General features: G+C 41.3%; 1 long non-coding RNA gene across 2 annotated transcripts in view; it reads left to right on the forward strand.

Annotated features, from left to right (window-relative positions):
- LOC110359602 (uncharacterized) overlaps positions 1-14627 on the forward strand; it is a 31186-nt gene extending 16559 nt beyond the window's left edge. The window contains exons 3-7 of one of the 2 annotated variants that reach the window (XR_002414897.2): positions 1499-1646; positions 9230-9357; positions 10443-10647; positions 11212-11284; positions 13076-14627. This is a non-coding gene — a long non-coding RNA (uncharacterized LOC110359602). Of the gene's footprint in view, positions 1-1498; positions 1647-9229; positions 9358-10442; positions 10648-11211; positions 11285-12555; positions 12792-13075 lie in introns of those variants that run through there. The other variant, XR_002414899.2, reaches the window with a different exon arrangement.

A 14627-nucleotide genomic window follows, 5' to 3' on the forward strand; every position in this document is an offset into this window, starting at 1 on the left:
ATTATTGTGTGGACACACAACCCACAGAGGTCATGTTCTGGGTACAGATCTGGCTGATTCCCCTCCCTTAGCTAAGGAAGATTTCACATAGCCTGTCCCACCATGTAATCATATACTCTGCAGATGGGAGTGTGGCAAGTCAAATACTACTTGCAGTTAAATATTCACCCAGAATAAAACATAAGCATGACTGGTGAGGGAAGAGGACAGTTTGTCTTGATCATTCAAAAATTCTTTTCTGAAGACTCCTGTAGTGTCTGAGATCATTGCCTACCTGGCTCTTTTGCAGGCAGGAGCAGTCTCTGAGGCACAGATGTAAGTCATGTAACTTGCTTTTAAAAATCACTATTTACTTTCCATCTATGTTGTCTGCTGAGTGCAGAAGCGCAGAGTCTGTGCTTCCGTTGTGCCAGTCTCCTGCATGCTGGGATTCTTACTAGCATGATATTTCTTGTGACAATAACAGAATGTGATGCATTTCTGATGGGGTGTGGCGTATATATCCATGTTGTTGTTTTAAGGGATTTTAAGCTTCTCTGGAAAATAAGCAGTTAGAGTCTGCAAATGAAATTGGTTTTGGGTAAGAATATTTTGAGACTTGACTTATCCTTAGTGTCTTTTATATAACATTCAGGTTTCATCTGCAACGGACAAGGGATATTGGAGAAATGTATGTTTAGGAGTCTTTTTATAGTAAACACATTATGTTAATATGTAGAACAGAAAACAACTTTTAAAACCACTAAGTACTAGTAGCAAAATAGAGTGACCACCAAGTATTTCATTTCTGAAAACAGACCACCAAAGAATTATATTTCAAAATGTTTTGCCAGCTGAATGTCTTTCTAAAAAGTTAATCTTTACAAGAACAGGAGAAAAGGCTTGAATAATAAGTCTACATGAAATAATTGTGTCAGTAAATATCAAGCTAATTAAGGGAGCAAAACTGCAGTGAACCTCACACACATAGTGTGTGTGAACAATAAGCCAGACTGTGGCTGGAGCAGGTGGCCAGACCTTCCTTTGGGATAAATCATTGGCACAACGTGAGGATTTGGCGCAGGGTTTATGATTGCAATGTCTTGCTCCTGGTTGAAGTGCAGGATGTTCTGGTGGTTGTTTACCTTTGCCTTGGCTAAGGCTGAGAAGAATAAGCAAAGGATATGGGTGGAAGGCAGGAGCTCCTGGGACAGCAGCTGCTTTGCTCAAAGAACACGCAATTCTGCTGCCTCTTTGGCAGTTATTGTAACTCATCTTTTTGCTACTTAATTTTTTTTCTTTTTCTATTAGTGCTTGGAAAAAGGCTGATATCAGAAATGATCTCTCTATAATGGACAAAATCTTAATGTTCTTGTTGATACTCAGATGTTACACTGATGGAAGAACTTTGAAGGTGGTGGGAGAGGGTGAGCGACAGCCAAATGGCGTGTCAGAATGAAAACAGCATGACATAAGATCTGAGCAATCTGTCAATACTGCTTTTTGTTGTTGTTTTTAGACAACATCTAAGAAAGAAAATATGAGCCCAAGCATGCCATGGAGATCGTTCTGCGGAAGAGCTTTGTCACTGGAGCTCCATTCTTGTCGCTCAAGCCGAGCCAGTTCCTGGAGAACTCTGTGGGTCTTGAAGCAAAAAGGCAATCAAGGTAGACTCTTCCCTGTTCCCACCATACATCTCTGTCAGCAGAGTGGAATTGCGTCATCTCTTTGGACCTTCTGGGCAAGGCTGGCCACTAACTATTGTTGAGGGTTTAAAAATCCAGAAAATTGTGTTATTACAACATTCATGAATCTGCAGTTGCATCGCGCTTGGTTAAGTGTTTGCTTTGATCTTCCTGGAGAACCTAACCATAACTATCTGTTTAATAAGCAAGGAAAGGATTTCTCAAGTTTTCTGACCCATCCTCTTAACCATGACAGGAAAAACTACCTTTGTCGTTCTAGTGAAAAACTTTTTAATCTGTTCTTGAAGGCTTCCCGTGATGGGAGCTCTACAGCTTCTTCAGTCAACTTGTTCCAGTGCTGCTCTCTCACTAAAGGGTTTTGTTCAAGTCTAAACTCTGTCTGTCTTGCTAAAGTTTGTCTGTCTTTCTCGTTGTTTCATCTGTGGCTGTGCCCAATACACTGTTCTCTTGTTTGGATGCCTTTTACGTCTGTGAACATGTTCCCTCGCTGGTGAGCAGGGGCTCAACATTGAGCTGAGCTCAGCACTGAGCTCAGAGATCTCAATTTTCTCAGTCCTCTCCTATGTGCCGTATTTTCAGGTTGTCTGATCATTCCTCTCTTTGGCTTTTGCACTCTCTCCAGCTGCTCCATATCTTTCTGGAAGTAGAAGCCCTGAAGTGGGTTGGTAGTACAGCTGAGACCACACTGGTACTGAACATAGCTGATGCATTTTATTGTGTATCCTTCAGAGATACTGTATATTCACTCCTTTTGGAAACAACCAGCAATTATCGACTTGTATTTGCTATAACTCTTTCAGAAGGTACATCTGCAGGTACCTATTACTCCTTCCATTTCTGATACTTGTCCATATTGAACTTCATCTATTTTTATTTCTATTGTAAAGATCACATTGAACTTCTGTTCTGTGACATGTTTGCAATGGCTTCCACATTAACATCATCTGAAAATCTAAACGTGCCTTTTTTATTTTATCATCCCTGATTTTAGGGAAACACGGAGCAGAATTGGATCTGAGACAGTTTCCTGCAGAAATTTGATGAATCAGATTGTTAATGAGCTGTTGTTCACCCTCTGGGTATGGCTGGACACCCATACCTGGGAATGGGTGGTCACACATGCTGAAGAATCACTCAAACCTTGTGAAGTCGATCGAGCTAAAAGTGGCCAAGTACCCCCCCACCGCTTTATCTAAATCTGACCAAATCTGAGGCTCTTTTGTGCCTGAAAAATGGTGTTTGTTGCCAGTTCAGAATGGGAGCTACTGAAAGCCCCTGAGGGCAAAACCATTGCATTCTTTGGGAACTGGAAACAACCTGAGAGCCACAGCCTCGTCAGATTTCCAGCCCATAAGAAACTAGCTTCTGTGTGGGTAGGAAGCATTGCGGTAAAGGGATCTGAAGATGAGAAGGGGTAGAAAGCTTTTGAATGTAAAGTGCGAACCCGAAGCTCAGTGAGGTCAATGGAAACTCTCTGACTGGCAGCTCATGGCCATGCGGTGGACCGTTAAAAAAAAAAAAAAGAGCGGAGAAAGAAAAAATACACTTTTGAAGCAAAAAGATTGTCAAGATAGGAGAGGAAAATACAGTTCTGTAGAAATCTTGAGGGCTGTGGAAAGATATCCTACCAAAGTCTACTTGGAAATGTTTAGAAAAAGCCCTTTCCAGTTAAGTAATAATGATCACACCAGACTCGAAAGAGAGAGAGAGAGGAGGTGGAACAGGATAAAAACAAAACAGAAATAAAAACAAATTATAGAAAAATAAAATCAAGCTGCTTAGCTTTCTGAAACTCCAGTTGTTGTGTGCCAGCCTTCCCACATTTTAGGGTTTGTTTTGAAAATTTACTTTTTGTCTGAGTAGTGAGCACATCACCAGTGCCGTGGGGGGAACTGCCTGTCTGTCTGTGGTGTGGGAGCTGTGGGGCTCCATCAGCTGTGGGCTCTGTGTGATCCAAAACCATGCAGCTTCTTTCCCATTCTCCTCTTCACTTGTGAGTTTTGCTGCCATTCAAATAAACGTGTAGTGATGTTGATGGTTGGGTGTAGCATGGAGGGTGTTGGTCTCTTCTGCTGAGTAGCAAGTGACAGGGTGAGATGAAATGGCCTCAAGTTGCACCAGGGAAGGTTCAGATTGGATATTAGGAAAAATTTCTTCCTAGAAAGGGTTGTGAAGCATTGGAATAGGCTGCCCAGGGCAGTGGTGGAGTCACCATCCCTGGAGGGGTTTAGAAGACATCTGTATGAGCTTCTTAGGGGTATGGTTTAGTGTTAGAGTTAGGTTATGGCTGGACTTGATGATCTTAAAGGTCTCTTCCAACCAAAATTATTCTATGATTTTCTTCAAATCTTCTGCCTCCTGTGCCATCCTGCTAATTGCTGTTAAAAGTGGTGCTGTGGGTGCCTATTGTGGGCCTGCATGTGTATATATGTCTATGTAAAAGTCAGCGGGCAGAATTTGTCTATGCCGCGATGTTTTATCAGCAGCAGGGTAGCAACCAGAGGAGAATTAGTCTCTGGGTGCTGTTTGGTTTCTAGAGCCTGTAGACTATTGTTACAATAATGAGAAATGCGAGTAAGCAGCATCACATCAGCACTTGTAGTCACACTTTCTATTGCTGTCATCAAAGGGTTTAGGAAAGTTTGCATTCAGAGTAGTATTGATTATTTATTTTTTTATTTTATTTTTTCCTTTTTTTTTTTTTTCTTTTCACAATGTGCATATGTGTTTGCACAACACATCTGAGAAATCCTGTACTGTAGACAGCAGCTTGATTTGGGTTTGGGCACTCGGTTCAGTCCAGATGACCCAAGAAAGAAGTATGGCTGGGAGCTGGATCATCACCAGAAAGCTGAAACAGCTGTTTTGTTTTTCGGTTTTGGGAAGTGGAAGTTTTGCACTGGCTAAAAATAGTGCTGCTTACAACCACTTACACACTTCTGTTGTATTGCAGGAACAGAATTATTGCTTTTAGCCTGGATTTCCAGCTACTGAGGGGTCAGTGTTGAAATTTGGAGGTAAAATCCCATGGTGATTTCCTACCATTGGATTTCATGTGGTGCTTCCAAGTTTACCAGCCACACAGTAGGCTGGATAAAACTGAATTTGATAAAGTAAACAACAAATATATTGTTATAGAGAACCCTGAAATGGCATCAGTAGGAGCCCCAGGAACACATCAGGGGGTTATGAACAGGCTCTGTTGTGGCAAAAAATAAAATATTTAGACAACACAGACCCTGAAAGTGAAAACTGCAGAAACATTCGTCAGGAATGAGAAATTCATCAACTGAAAAGTCACGTTTGCAAATTAAGAGTAAACTTTTGCTTTTAGGGAGTTTTTTTTAAATCCTTTTTGCTTTATTTTTCTCCTTATGCTTTATAATGTTTCTTTACCCTGGAATAAAATATAGCAAGGGATTGTCACAAAAGCTGTGCAGTTTTTAGAGCTTTTGTGAAGTCTGAAGAAAGACATAAACAGGAGATACTGAACTGGCCTCATCTGAATGCCAACTTTCACTTCTAGTGAACACTCAGAATTTGTATTTCACATAAGATGAAACGCAGCTATATGTTATATTAAAGGATCTGACCTCATTACTTCTGTATTTAGTTGTGTGTTAGATTTTTGTCTTGCACTCGGGGGCTATTTTAGATGTCCAAGAAGTACTGAGGTTTCAGAGCGCTGCTCCAAACCTTCAGGAAGACTTTGTTAAGCAGGTTATAAACTCTCTGTACCAGAATAATCTCATTGTACCGGAGTCCTGGCTGGCATTTTAGCATTCTCATTGGACTTTGCTTATGACTAGATGTTTTTTTCCCCTATTTTTTATATATATAGACCCACTGGTAGGTTGCTGATTCCACAGTGTTTTAGACCACATGCCCTTTTTTGGTGTCTCCAGGAATTTCTCCCCCTTTCCCCAAACCCACTGCCATCCAGCCTTTCCTCTACCTGGGCACCTGGGGCAAGTTCACTGGAGAATGGAGTGATAAATTTGAAAAAGTCTTCAGGCTATTAAATGATGTCTGGTTCACATTTTGGTTATATAGACAAAGCTGTATTATCTAAGTTGTGCTTTTTAATTCGTTGCTACAAAGACTGAGAAACCATCAGCCATAGTTAAAACTGAACTCTATTGACCATGTGGAAAGGAGAAGGCTCTTGAAGCCACCAGATTTCTTTAAGAAAGCAAAGTTAGTCACCACTTGGATTTTATTCCATTTATTTATTTCACTTCATTAATTTTTAAAGCTCTGTTGCAAAGAAATATCTATCTTCTTTGGAATTGCTTAAGTATCAGGATGAATATTTAACATGATTCCCTGAGAGATGAGGTTTTGAAACACACAATGTTGACGATGTTGTAGCTATTACAAATTAATGAATGTTCTCTTGAATATTTCTGTTTTATAACTTTGCTTCCTTAAAGCCTAGTCAGTCTAGAGGAAAAGAGAGCTTAATAAAAATAAGCAAATTGCTTTCCAGTTTGCTAGAAGTAATTGCTTTCTGCAGGCATTTTGAATGGCTCTTCCAACAATGCTGGGAAATCGGTGTGTGGATCTCATGGGCTTCTGAATTTGGGTCCTATGGTCTGAAATAAACCTTGCGTGAGTTTTCATGTCCCACAGAACTCACCAGAACTTTACTGACTCCTACTAGCTGATGATGCTGTCTTTTTCCCCAAAATGGGTGCTTAGTTTTTTTTATAAACTGAGGCATTAGCTCTGTTAGAGGAACATCATCTCTGCAGGATTTACCCGAGTTCCGGGATTTGATAGAAACCTCACGTGCCTTTGGCCACAGTCCCCAGAGCTGTGGGGACCGAGCAGTGAAACGGGAAGCCTATGGGGGACAACCTGCAGCCAAACGTTGGGTAATAACATCTAACCCCCTGTGGCTGCTGCTTTTGGGGTGTCCAAGCCGAATCCAGTATCAAAGCCTCTTGCAGCAGCAATGGCTATTGCTGGCTGTTGGCAACAAGCCTGGGGCCAGATCACAGCAGCTGTGTGGTGATAAAAGACAGGGAGAATTAAAAAAGAAAAATAAAATAAGCCTGGGTGTGTTTGTTTTGTAATCTGGTACGTGTCTGCTTTCTCCAGTTTGCAAATATTTGACTCTTCCCATCTAGAATTAATTGGAGAATTATTCTGACTTCACTGAATGTTCACCTGACAGCAGCAAGAGGGGGAGAACGGACAAGGGAAACCAGGGCTGCTTGGGGAGCTCCATCCGTGACTGAAGGTCCCATATAGGGGGACCATACAGACCTTTACAACAACTATAAACCTGTATTTCCCAAATTTTACCTTGCTACTTTAGTTCTGCTTAAGATCTTCCATGTAGTAATTGCCTCACTCAGTAGTTCAGAAATTATTGTTCTGCTAAAAGAGAAAATAAATCGTGCTAAATGCCACAGAAGCATTTGAATAAAGATAGTTATTTCACTTTTACATGTTGGGCTGTGCTTTGGTCAAAGTCAAGAAGCCCAAAGCTGTGGTACCACACCTGTTGTGATCAGCTGTAACTTGCAGAAAACATCGAAAAATATTATTAAATATGAGAGAGAAATACAGAGTTCGGCACACTCAAACTATGAATTTTGAAAGTTTCCATTGTTTACTTATCTAATTAAGAATCTATCTCCATATAGGCACATGAACAGCAGGTACAAATATATCTAGATGTCTATCTTTGTTCCACTGTACGTTTGCCTGCAGGTCTCTATAGATAGAAACATAAAACGGCATGTATATCCTGCTGCCTTTTGAAAGTTACAGAAAATTACCAACAGTTTCTTTTCTCTAGTTTGCTCAAATGCTTGTGGTTAGATATTCTGAAAGTATAGAATTGAAAAAAAAAATAGAAAAAAGACAAATATTTAGACACTTTGAAAATTAGTTGCTTTATTAAAAATGGTTCTTTTTCTCTTAATTAGCCAACACACTATTTTGATTCTCAGCCTCTGCGTGTTCTGTTTGATAACATAAAATTAGGTAATATTGCTGATAGATTCAGAGCTGGAGTCACACACAGTGTGTGGCACCTGATGGCTGGAATTTATGAACGATATGGTTGGATTCACAGAGCGGGACTGGATCGTGTGTTTGTTACCAGGAGAGTCTGGATAAAATAAACGAAGATTCTGCCCAGAGCACACAGAGCCCTATTGCATCTTATTAACAGTTTCAAACCCCTGACTAAACAGAGAAGCTGAAAAGAAAAGGATAATATTACTAAGAGGACTATTCCTTGTAATTATTTTATTCAAATAAAAATCAAAACATTTGGTAGCAACACTTAGTCACTAAGAGTTCGATAAAAAGGGAAAATTCCGTAATAAAATGGTACCAAATTAACATCATGATTAGAAATAATATTTAATAATTGAATTAATCTGGCTTTATCTCTTGGTTAAATTTGATTATCTTCCTGATTGGCCATTAATATTCAAAATCTACGAAGAGTATGAGCATACCTGGCCTCATTATTTGCTAAAGCAAGACTGAATCAATGGGAACAGCACTTAAATGTAACAATTCACAGCAGCACTTAAAGACTTAAAGGAACAATGATCTGTAGTGCGTTGTTTTAAGCAGTTCCGCTTTGAAAATTATTCAAAACCTGGCTGTAGATTAGTATTCAGTTAAAACAAACCCTTCACTCCTATAAATTTGATGCTATAGTGCTGTATATGAACAATCAATGTTCTCATATTTTTCACTGCTGTGTCATGTAATACTGGATTAAATTGATATTATAACTAGTTAAGAATCTACTGGGTTTTGTTGTTCTAGATACTGTTGGGTTTTATCTTATGCACTTTTTAATTATATAAATCCATTTCTAATGGCATTGGAATGAATTCTTACAAAATTTTATTGTCTTAATGCTGATATCCTTAAATAAGTGACTGGGCAATGTTTTTAACGACAGCAGGATTCCTCCAGCTTTCTCCCGTGATTTATAGCCCTGACTCAGGAAAGCTCTTAAGCCACAGGTATTAAGTTAATCACTCTCTTAGGTTCCAGAGATTTCAGGGGAATTTCAGTATCAGGCCACTGGGAACATATTGTTTGTCTTGCATTTGTCAGCTGCACCAGAAGGACAAGTTAAAATCCAGCTGTCAAAATCCATCCCATCTTGTGAGGGAAAAAAACTTCACTAAATTCACAAAAATTATTATAGAAAATAATGAATTTATCTGAAAGGGTTCTAGCTCAGAAAAGAAGGTAAACACAATACCCAGTATTTTAGGGGAATAATTATTTGCTGAGTTTCAGTGTTCCTCCAGCCGGGAGCTCTGAGGGGTTGAGCTGTGCATCAGGTGTCTAAGGAACCTGCAGCTTTTTTTCTGCTTTAAACTTGCTAGTTACTACTAGTAGGTAAAAAAAGGTGTTTGCAAGCTAAACGAACTCATGACTAACCCAGCTCTGAAATCCCAGCTGTTATTTAGCTGCAACTGGTTGGCCTGTTGCAGGGAATTGTTCTGTTCCTTGATAGAATGGTTTTAATTTTCACTTTACTTTCATGTGTATTACAGCCTGCAAAATGAAAACTTGCTTTCTGTGAGCATTAACCATAGAAGAGGCTCAGTCATGGCAGCTGGAGAAACCAAGATGATAAATCCATGAGAGTGGGCAGAATCAGATCCACACAGCACTGTCTTTGGTGAGTCTCTGCAGCTGTGACCCATTCCTGTGCTTGGGTCTGCAGCCTGTAAGGAGGTGAAACAGGTTTTTGAGAGGAGCTCGCAGCCACCGTCTCCTCAGCTGTGTTTTCAAGGTTAGCCATGTGCAGGTAGCCCTAAAATCAACGGTTTTGAAGGCCTGACCTTGTGTGGTGTTGAGCACTGTCCCACATCAGCTGGGGACCCCATTGCTGCACAGGGCACAGCCCATGAGAGAAGTTCAAATACTCTCCTCATAGCGTCTTGATGTGGGGATTTCACGGTAATGGATCAAAGTGTCGATGTTCTCCAAGGACAGCATTCCTTCTGGAGGACCATGTTCCCTTCATCACATTTTGATGGAAAGTGCTCATGTTTGGGCTATGAGAACTGATGATATGAATTTGGGATCCACAGTTTTGGGGAGAGTTTTGCCTCAATGAATGAGCTGAAGCAGCTTTAAGTTATTTACTTATCAAATCGTAACATGGAGCTATGAACTAGGGGTACCCCTGAGATGACTTTGGTTTAGCAGGGATCTGGGAGGCCTTTTAATAGAGTTTTTTCAAAATGTTTTGCATTAGAGTGTAAGAAAAACTGTGGCTTAGTTTTGTGTATACAAAGGCACTGTGATGTGACATTAGGGGTGGTGGAAAGGAGAAGGCATGGCAAGTATATGAGAGCAGATGGGGATGCTGGAGTTGGAGATCTGTTTGTGGAAAGGAAGAGACTGAGCAGGGTCCTTCGAGCTCTTCACACCTGGAGAGCTGGGCTGGAGGGCAAGCTGCTGGTCTGAGGACGATTTGATGTATGGACACTGGTTAGACTTCATCCGAAAGTATGTGAAGTTTGTGGGGTTGACCTGTGAGCCAGGAGACAGCAGCGTGCCGTTGGCTGGTGTGAGAGAAGCAGGCAGGCTTTCAGCTGCAATTTGGTTTGATCAATTTGGCGGAGAACTTTGGGAAGTCTCTTACTAATGGTACAATTCTTGCCAGCACCTCTTAGAGCTGGGCTGGGCATCGGGGTCTGAAGAGGTCTCTGTCTGCAGTGTTCCCACCAAACCCACTTGCTTTCCTTTCTCTTGCAGGATAGTCTGTGCCACTCGTGCAGAATCAATCCCTCCTGGCTCTCCTTGCTGCAGGTTCCTCATTGGGTTTTGCAGCTCAGAGGAGCTGGCAAGTGGCAACACTGGCATTGTCGCGTGTGCCCCTGTGATACCACTCAAAGGGAAGAGCATGGCACACAGCCGGAGCAAAACCAGGATGTTTTAAGCCATTTTCTCCAGCATCTAGGTTTGTTGTTGTTGTTGTTTTTCAATTGTTTGGGTAGTTCTGTTAGTGAGAATCATAACGAAGGAAAGTTTTCATTTGAACAGTCAGACAGACACTCACACACACAAAAAAGAAGAATGATCTGGAAAAAAATCCCCCAAACTCCTTTCGCCTGATATGCAGAGAGAAATGGAAATAAAGGTGGCCACTGCCTGTACTCGACAACGCTGCGACATGTGATATTTTCAGAGGTATCTCGGGAGCATCTACCACATTTTACAGCATGTGAGGCATATCATCTGGAGCAGTTTTGATCTCCTGTAACCTGTTCACAAGTGCATATATTTCATAACAGGCCCTGCGCCCCGATAAGGATCTCTGAGTTTCTTCTGCGCGGTATCTGCAAACAATTCAAAGCTGTTCCACACAAACAAATGTGAGAACCCCCTGACCACAGACTGCCTTTAGAGCAGACCAAGATTTGATGTTACTCATATCTTCCAGTACCTGTCAGAGTTCAAACAGGAAACCTGGTTTTTCCTCTCATGTCAACAACTTTTTTCTCTTTTTCTTTTTTCTGAACAGGCGTTCGGCAGCCGGCTCGCGCTCGAGCGGTGGAAGTCCTGTATTTCTTCAGGACAAACAAGTACTTGCTCTGGTACGTCATTGCTGACATTAACAAGAGCTGAATATATGGTTTTCGGTGATCCTGTGGGTGCTTCTATAGAAACGGACATATTGGCTTTGAACAATCACACAAGTAAAGACTTCATTCATACAGGATATAGGTAACACACAGCGGAGGGCTCGCCACACATAGTGCTTTGCTTGGGAAAGGTCAGAAAAAAACCCTGGGTACTCTTTCTCCTGGTACTGCTGTATTTTTTGCTTACACAGTAACACTTTTTATTGCTTCAGCCTATTTGTCAGTTCTATGATATCCTGCTTGCCGGTGCCCCAGTGATGCCCCAGATATTTAAACAGAATAAATATTTGTATTTACCGATGAGGAAGTTTCATCTGAGCATCTCAACTATTAATTAATTGATGTCCTAAAAAGCATGAAAAAAGCCTCATGCCCAGGTCAGAGATCTGACTACAGTCACTCATGTATTTTGTGGCAGTGCTGGGAACAGAAATTAGGAATTACAGCTGACGTACATCCCACTTAAGCAGTGCTCGTTACTTAGCTTTTATAGTGCTGATCAGTAAATGTAGTCAAACCTTGAAACTCTCAGCACTTTCCAGTCCAGGGCTGGAAATGCTTTAGTAACATTTAACTTAACCTCCTTGTGACTGTGGGAGGTGGAAGTTTATAATGAGGAGTAATTCTTGACACGGACTATTGTTTGTGACAGAAAACACTGACTATCAAGGAATGGGCTTGTTCTGAGGATCATTTTTCCACGTTTGATTTATGCTTGACAGACGCAAAAACCATCTCAAATACAGCTGCATTAAGAAAAGAACACAGAGGCATTTCCATGACTTTCATCTTGCTTTGTATTTGTCATTATAAAACATGCTTTTGTGGCATGCTTAATCAGGGGGCAGAACATCTGCTAAAGTCTTGTTACAGCAAAACGTTCACCAAGTTAAATATTATAGTTGTCTTTTTAAACAACAAACAGCTGGATAATATTATGACTAGTAATAATACTGTGAGTGATACATGCCGAAATGATGGTTATAGACGCATAAGATGGGGAGACAGAGGAAGGTTGGGGAGATTCTTGGTCGGGAGCTGGGGCAGATGAATGTGCGATGGTGTGTACCTCTGAGCTTCGAAATGGCCATTTGAGTTACCCTCAAAATCACACTGGCCCTTCCAGTAACATGCTTTGTTTGCTCTTTATTTCTGTATTTCTAGTAGGGTTTCTGTCCAAATAATGAAGTTATTCTGATTCCATAGCATTTTTTTTTTTCCAGTAGCCATTTCAGAAACTGAGTGCTTCATTTAAAATCTCATGTACAAAGGCTTCCAGAAACTATCGTGGCTGTGCTGCTTGTGTCACTTGTTGGTGTTCAACATGCTCTCATGGCTCAGCTGCAGATCTGAGAACAGCTTCACTTCTTGCTTCCCCAACCCATCTCTGCCTTAAATGCCTGTAGACAGCTGGCAAGAAGAAAAGAATTATTTGCATTTAATAAAACTTTCCTTTCTAATTTTCTTTGTAACTCTTAATATTCCATGAAGCTTCAGTGAAAAAAATAATTCCAGGTCTGGACTACTTATAAGCCTGAATCAGAAAAGAAACATATATGTAGGGTACATGGCTAAAGTCAAGTATGTGCTGTAACCTCCTGTTAAATAAGTGCGTGTGGTTTAAATCAGTAGCTCATATCAGAAATTAGTCTTAAAGCATTTACAGGCTCTTAATTATTTGCCTCCTGCTTTGAAGAAATATTGGTATGTGTCCACTTTGCTGACGCCCCATGTTATCCATAGGACCTTCACCTACTGACTGAGACTTTCCCGGGGCTGAGCCCAACTCTGAGAATGCTGATGCACAAACACGGGTTCTGCAGATGCGGCTGGCCGGGCTTCCGTCGCTGCAGGGTGACGTTGCACAGGGTGACAAAGGATGGGTTGACCCTGAGAACCGGCCACTGTCATCTGGGTACTGATTAAATGGATTAGTTCTTGGTGCTCACATTCCCCAAAGGCAACTAACTACTCTGTGCGCACCAATGTGTTCAGAGGTATCTTCATGAAAATGCTGCTGATTCCCACTTAGTCAGGGGCGTGATGAGCTTCAGTTAGGTTAATATGAGTAATTACAGTCAACTACTGTTTTAGGGCAAACTGAGCTTTCCCCAGTAATTGTAGATATTAGTTACCAGTCTGCGTACAGTGGTGTGTATTTTTATAGTTATGAAAGCTTACTAGTAATTGAATGATAGATTATTGCTATTATCCTGTATATCTGGGAGAAAACAGATAATTTTGTTGCTTTTTCGTGTGTTCTGTTACAAATAGGAGCTGGGTTTTATCTATTTGCTATGGAAAAGTCTATGCCAATATCCTTCCCTTCAGCTGCCTGCAGCATTTTACAGTACAGAAATAAGAGACCAGCTGCTTGAATTAAATCAAGTGTTTTCCAGAGTCTGCTCAAGAGTGATGGTGAAGCCTTTGCTTGATTTCTCGGAATGCAAAGGGTGATAAGTGTGTTTTGCTGGGGATCTCTGAGCCCCACAAGGCAGCTCAGAGAGGGACCCAGGCTGGGGCAGACAGGTCCCTGGGGAGGGAGTGCTCTTAAGCTCCTCTGTAGCAATTACTGCATTAACTGCTCCCTCACATGCTCAAGTTTTTCATTTTGACAAGGTGGCAGACCCTGGATTTTGGAGTGGCATGCAGTATACACACCCATAGCAGTGTGGGGAAGGATTTACATTGCTCAGCAGGACAGAGGGATTCAAGTGGCAAATAGCAGCCTGCCTTGTGCTGGATCAGTTGTGTTGGGACGTACTTTTGGTAGGGTTCAGGGCTGCTTCATGTCTTCAAGGTTATAACCTTGCCCTAAGACGTTGTTACGGCATGTGGTGGGGAAGATGGTTTTGCCTTCCTCTTCTGCTCCCACATGTTCATCTCTGCAGCTCCAGCCACCCCCTGACAGGCTGTCTGTAAAGTAAAAGGATTTCACTGGAGAAAACTGAGCATCCCTTGATTCTGTGCCCCATCTGTTTTGGCTAATACCAATCACAGCAGTCACATGCTCCAAGATGATCACTCAGGCCAGTGGCAGTCTGCTGAGAAATAGAGTTCCTTTATAGCTAAGATAGGAAGATAAGGTATTGCTATGTTATTTAAAGCAGAGTATTTATGCCTGAATAAAGTTACTCCAGTTTCGGAGCTGGGTGTTTGCCTGGAAAGTCAGGATTTACATTCCACCCCAGGGACAGAAGCTCCCTTGTACACTTTCATATCTCTCTTTTCTTCAAAGTCATATGCCTCACCTACAGCTTCATTACTACCTACAATTACAACATACAGCTCCCAT

The sequence above is a fragment of the Columba livia genome, chromosome 14 (genome assembly GCF_036013475.1).
Source record: "Columba livia isolate bColLiv1 breed racing homer chromosome 14, bColLiv1.pat.W.v2, whole genome shotgun sequence".
NCBI lineage: Eukaryota > Metazoa > Chordata > Aves > Columbiformes > Columbidae > Columba > Columba livia.